The 6,328-nt window shown below is 43.7% G+C and overlaps 1 long non-coding RNA gene across 1 annotated transcript; it reads right to left on the bottom strand.

Annotated features, from left to right (window-relative positions):
- Window positions 1-1,702: 1,702 nt before the first annotated feature.
- On the bottom strand, window positions 1,703-3,933 carry LOC132642501 (uncharacterized). Its single transcript, XR_009583200.1, has 3 exons — window positions 3,791-3,933; window positions 2,963-3,014; window positions 1,703-1,936 (listed from the first exon to the last, which is right to left on the bottom strand). It is a non-coding gene; the product is annotated as an uncharacterized LOC132642501 (long non-coding RNA).
- Window positions 3,934-6,328: the final 2,395 nt, after the last annotated feature.

The following is a 6,328-nucleotide window of genomic DNA, read 5'->3' as shown; positions in this document are numbered from 1 at the left end:
AGAACCGCTAGCCAATGGACAATCTCTCATAAAGTGGCCCTGACCGCCACAAGAAAAACAAGCTCCCGTCGCTCGGTAACACTCCCCGGGATGTGACTTCCCGCAGTGTGGACAACGGGGTCTAGGTGGTCTGGCCTGACTGGGACCCCTGGATACCTGCGAACCTGCCACTCTGGAGCTCTGTCCGGCCCCAGACGGTCCCGTACTGTCGAATCTCCGGCTGCCTGACTGAGTACCCCGGCCGGAAGAAGGAAAATATCTGTCAGACTGCTGCTGCTGCTGAGGCTGTCCGCCTCGAGAATCCCCTAAATAACCCGCGGATCTAGCCCTCTTGGGCGGCCTCCTGTCTCTATCTCTGCCAGCAGGATCAGATCTGCGACGGTCCTCCATCCCCATCGCATAGGCCTGAAGCCGGGAAATATCCATGTCTGCCTGCAGTGACACGGCCATACAGCTGTCTACCAAATACCGGTCTAATCCCATAACATAGCGGTGCATCCGATCGGACATATCTGCTACCACGGCCGGTGCATACCGGGCCAGAGAATCAAACTCAAGGCTATACTCGCGAACACTCCGACCCCTCTGCTGCAGACGCAAAAACCGATCAGCTCGTGCCCGCCGTAACTCTGGCGGCAAAAAGTGGCGGGTGAATGCTGTCACAAACTGATCCCAAGTGGCTGGAGGGGCACCCACTCCCCTAGACAGCTCCCAAGTCTCGTACCAATGAGTAGCCACATCTCGGAGCCTGTGTGAAGCCAGCTCAACTGACTCGGTCTCAGAAGCCCTGACCAAGTCCAGCGAGCGTCGCATCCCCCGAATAAAGTCATGGGGGTCCTCATCGGGCTTAGACCCGAAGAACTCTGGAGGGCCACATAGCAGGAACTCCCGAACTCGCAGGCTGTCCCGTCTGTTATCCTCATCGTCGTCCCTCCGCCCGCGCCTACGAGCCTGTCCTGCTACCAGTGTAGTCAACAGCTGTACAGCCTCCCTCAGGGTCCTATCCTCCGCCCCTGGCTGGGGAGCTGGAGTCTCAGGTGCGGGTACACGGACCTCTGGAGCTGCTGAAGGTCCTGCTCCAGGCTGTACTAGTGGGGGTGTAGCAGACCCCTCAGAATGAGGCACATCCTCAGGCAAATCATAGACACGAGCCCGGGTAGCTCGCTGTGCCTGGCTAGTCTCTCCAATCCTCGCCTTGCCCTTCTGGGCCGCCGTTGCCTTCTTCGGAGGCATCACTACAAACACAAAGGCGAGTCAGATCATAATCATCCTAATAGCACAGCTCTATCGCACGATCTAAGATTTCAAAGAAAGTGACATCCTAAATGCCCTGTAGCTTCCCGTTTATAGATGTGGTGCACAACACATCGATAAACAAGACTCTACGAGACACGGCCTGTAGACATTCCGAGGACAGACTGCTCTGATACCACTTTTGTCACGACCCAGCCCCGTGGGCCGCGACTGGCACCCTACCTGGGTGCCCAGACCAAATCACATCATCGTTTCCGAATCCAAACTTATTTCAGAATTTTTAAGAAGTTAAATCAAACATAATTTACATCGAAAATATGTCTTAAGCGGTCATATCAAATCATACTCAAACAAAGCGGCGGAATAGACATCGCCAGTCAAAATACAAATATATACAGAAGGGCCATTTGGGGCCATCATATCAAACAGACCGTTGTAAGACCCGAAAGCAAAATCAAACAACATACACATAGGACCCTCGCCCCACAAAGATGACTACAGGCCTCTACGAATTCAAAACATAACATATGGCGAGACAGGGCCTCGCCGTACCCAAACTGTCAAATATACAAAACATATACAGAGTAAAGGAGTCTGTACCAAAAGTGGACCCCGGACCAAGTAAGAGTACTCCGGAAAGCAAGAAGCGAAGCCTACTGCGGAGGATCACCGATGTCTGCACCTGCGGGCATAAAACGCAGCCCCCGGAGAGAGGGGGTCAGTACGAAATATGTACTGAGTATGTAAAGCACGGGGTACAGAATTATGGATCAAAACCGAAAGCAGATCAAATGTCAAAGTGGGGTACAAACTGGTGTGTCAAAATCTATATCAAAATCATATACATATGTTTTATGCAAATAAAATCATGCAAACGCTTAAGAATGTGGTCGCCACTCCGACGCTGGCGCCACACACAGCATAACACCAGAAGGTTTCAAATCTCCGTACATCTCCGAACATAATCATAATCATCGGTGAGCATATCGCGTCCCGAGCCATATCACAGCATAACTCCAAACGGAACCGGGCCCTATGGCGAAGCCTCGGAAACCGTAACACAGCATACGGCCGAATTCATCATACAGCGCACGAATCAAAACCGGCCCGGGAACCGGCGAACGAAGTCATATTAAGGCACGAGCGGAGTCGTGAGCAAGCAAATGCAAATCGTATTTCAAAATAGTCTTTCAAAGCAAAGTGAACTCATAAGTCATTTAGAATACAAAATAGTCGAATACTTAGCCGACATAAAGTTTCATTTTGCAAAACGTTTCCAAAATGGTCCATATAGTTCGGAACATAGATTAGCGCATCGAATAGTCCAAACATACCCCGTAGGAGGATGTTCCAAAGATCGGAAGTGATACTTTCAACTTTATTCTCAAAGGTGGCCCGAAGGGCAAATCGGGCATTTTGGGGTAGCGGACCCACCTCGGGTCGAAGTGAGGTGACGAACATATTTTTACGAGCAGTTATATGCCAAGGGTCATACATAATCATTTCTAGGTTACCCGACCACATTTCGATAGGTTTCGGACGAATAGTGGCATTCTAGCCAAATTGGAGCCTTTTGGCTTCAATAGAACTGAATGAATAGTAACCTTTCTGTGGGTCGGGTTTCGAGGAGCAGAAATGCTCCGGGAGGTCTCATATTTGACTGACACACTAAGATATGCCAAATGAAAGAGTGGGAGGCTTTACATACCTCACAGACGTCGTAAGCTCTTCCAAAAGTCCCGTCCCGTTTCGTCAAAAATCTGCAAATGGTCAAAGTTACCAAATGAGATCCTTAGGCTCAAAAATGCCTTTAACTCCATATTTGCCTACCGAAATTTTGGCAGCATTTCCCCTATAAATCTAACATCCCCGAGGCATAACTCGGCTCAAATTAACCAATCACAACAGCCCACACATCAACAACCAAACCAAACAACAATCAAACCATTCTAGCTTTAAAGTTCTACATGATTTCTAAAGTTGGCAACTTCCATTCAAACTTTCAAAATTCTAATTCTATATCTACAAAATTGTATGCATTCCCACATTCAAACTTATATAATCCCATTCTAATTACAAACCATGCCATACACGAAATTGCATAAAAATCCATTATTTTCCCAAATTCTTCAAAACATCTAAAATGCACTACGAACATTCTAACTCGCGTCGTTTCATTCCGAATTCATCAACTTCGATATAGATTCATATCTAAAGTCTATAACACCCAAGATATACATTGATATACATAAATATACCGAAGGTATACGCTTTCCGATAATATTCAAAATCATTTTTCAACGCCAATTTCATTCCCCAATTAATAATTTACGATATAAGGATCACAACAACACATTATACCAACTTAACCAAGATCAATTCACACCAATCTCCCTATCTATGGCTCACGGCCAAACTCACTACAAACACACACCCACACGTTTCTATTTATGTCCAAATTACGGGATTCTCGTCTACTTCCAATCTTTAACACATTCATAGCAATTATATAACATTAGGGGGGCAAGATTCTTACCTTTTACTAACTTTCCGACTTGTCGCAAACGGAATCCTTGTGCCAAACCAATTATACCACGTCGGAGAGCGTCTTGAGTACTTCTTAATTATGTGGAAGCCAAGATTTTTGGATCACACACAAGCTTGGAATCTTTTCTTTCTTTCCTCCTTTGCACTCGGCCGAAACCCCTTTTTTTGTGGTGAGTTCTTGATTTTTATTTTTTGATCTAGAATTTGTTAAGTCCTCCTAGTATATATCCACAATATTGATCATGTGCATAGCACATGATCATTAAACAAGGGGCTTGGGCCATATATATGGCCGGCCACCCCACGTCCTTTGGGCCTAACTTTGTGTCATTTTTTTCCTTGGCCCAATTCCTAAAATGCCCCGTTTTGTAATTCCCGAAACTAATTTCCGAAGTTCCAAATTTACCCTCGGCCTTCCCCGAGGTCTTAGCATCAAAGATTTCACAACCAACATAGTCATATTCACAAAATTTAAATTAGGTCCTTATAACACACAAGTCGTAATTATTTCACGATTTCCAATTGTACGAAAACACGGGACATAACAGTCTCCCTGTCCACCTGCGGGCATGACGCAAGGTCCACAAACAAAAGGACGTCAGTACGAAGAATGTATCGAGTATGTAAAGCATGATCAACATCATTATAGAAGCATAATAAACAACATAAGAAATAACGTAAAATGGGAGGTAGTAGAACCATCGTCATAAGCACTTACTTGCTTTTCATAGGGACCTTCCTTTTCTAGTGCGTGATTGTGTACAAACATCTATATCCGTATCCGTATCCATATTCGTATTCGTATTCGTACTAATTTACATTCCATATCCATATTCATATTCATATTCATTTACATATTCATGTACATATTCATATTCATAGCATACCCGACCATGAAGGATCGGTGTTTCACATACCCGGCCATGGCAAAGCTCGGTGATTATACATACCTGCCCTACCAAGGCTCAGGGTTATCCGTACCCAACTGCAGTGGTGTGTGCGCAATACATATCATACCCGATCATATAAGCTCGGGATTACATAATAGTCATACATAACATATATACGTAAGAGCTCATAAGCATCTTTGACATCGTTACTATCATCGTTTTATTACATTTATCCTTAGAGGATCACTCATCATATAAGGAATTTCATAGAATTGTAAAACAACGAGAATCATGCGCTTTAGTAGCTTTAGAGATGGAATCATTTGGAGGACATCATAGGCTCATGAAAGAATAGATATATGGCCAAAGAACCATGCCTTATTGAAAGAAGGGTTAGCCTTACATACCTTTTCGTTCAACTATTCTATCGCTTGAACGTTCTCCTTCAATGCTCACGTTTCTACCTTCATTAGAGTTATACTAACATTAGAAAATCGATACCTTAGCATGCTTGACTAAAGCTAGAGAAAATTGGACAGCATCTCCTTTATTTATACAACTTCCCCCATATCATATATCAACTCCCAAACATCTATAATAACATTCACAACATCATAACGATAGTCTTCATTCACCTACATTATCCATATTTCTCAATCCACTTCAAATCATCCATAATCATGGTCATGACACACTATTACATTCACTCATATACAATGTCTATCCCATGTTTTTAACGCCATTTATAACATAATCCTAATCACAACATATCAAGAATCATGACCCAATCCAAGCTACTACTAAAAAATATCACTATTCTCACATTCATGACCCATTTTCTATCTCCTTCTACAATCCAAGTCTTTCAACCTCTCAATACCTTAAACAACATGGAAAGACCATAAAAATTACCTTAGATGGTGTAGGAATGGACTTTGGGTGGAAACACGTCACTTGAGCAAAACCCTAGTTCCACTTCCACTTGGATTTCTTGTCTTGGATGAACTTTAATGAGTTTCTTACACTTGATTCTCTTGGTTTGATGAAGTTGATCATCAATATCTCTTGAATGCTTGTACGAGAGGTGTGGAGAAATGTTCTAGAGAGTTCTAGAGAGAAGGGGAGTGAAGAGGAAATGAAATGAAATGAACTTGATCCCCTATTAATAATACTCCATCTGTCCCGACCAATATCTACGGACCAACATACGATCCGTATAAATTTCACTAACGGTATGTTTGGCCGTAGATTTGGTCCAGTAAGGCTGGCCATCTAGGCTGAATATATGGCCTAACATACGGCCAGTGTATTTTATACGGCATGTATGATAGATTTTGGAGGAAATTGGAATGACCATTTGCCACTCATTGAATTTGCTTACAATAATAGTTACCATTCTAGCATTCAAATGGCACCGTATGAAGCTTTATATGGGCGAAAGTGTAGGTCCCCAATTGGGTGGTTTGAAATAGGAGTGGCTATATTGATAGGGCCAGACTTGGTCCAGCAAGCCATAGAGAAGGTCAAGCTCATACAAGATCGGTTGTTAGCATCCCAAAGTAGTCAAAAGTCCTATGCGGATAATAGTCGAAGAGACTTGGAGTTCCAAGGGAAAGATTGGGTATTTTTGAAAGTGT

The sequence above is a fragment of the Lycium barbarum genome, chromosome 5, assembly GCF_019175385.1.
Source record: "Lycium barbarum isolate Lr01 chromosome 5, ASM1917538v2, whole genome shotgun sequence".
Classification (NCBI taxonomy): domain Eukaryota; kingdom Viridiplantae; phylum Streptophyta; class Magnoliopsida; order Solanales; family Solanaceae; genus Lycium; species Lycium barbarum.
This window is presented reverse-complemented; position numbering and strand designations above follow the sequence as displayed.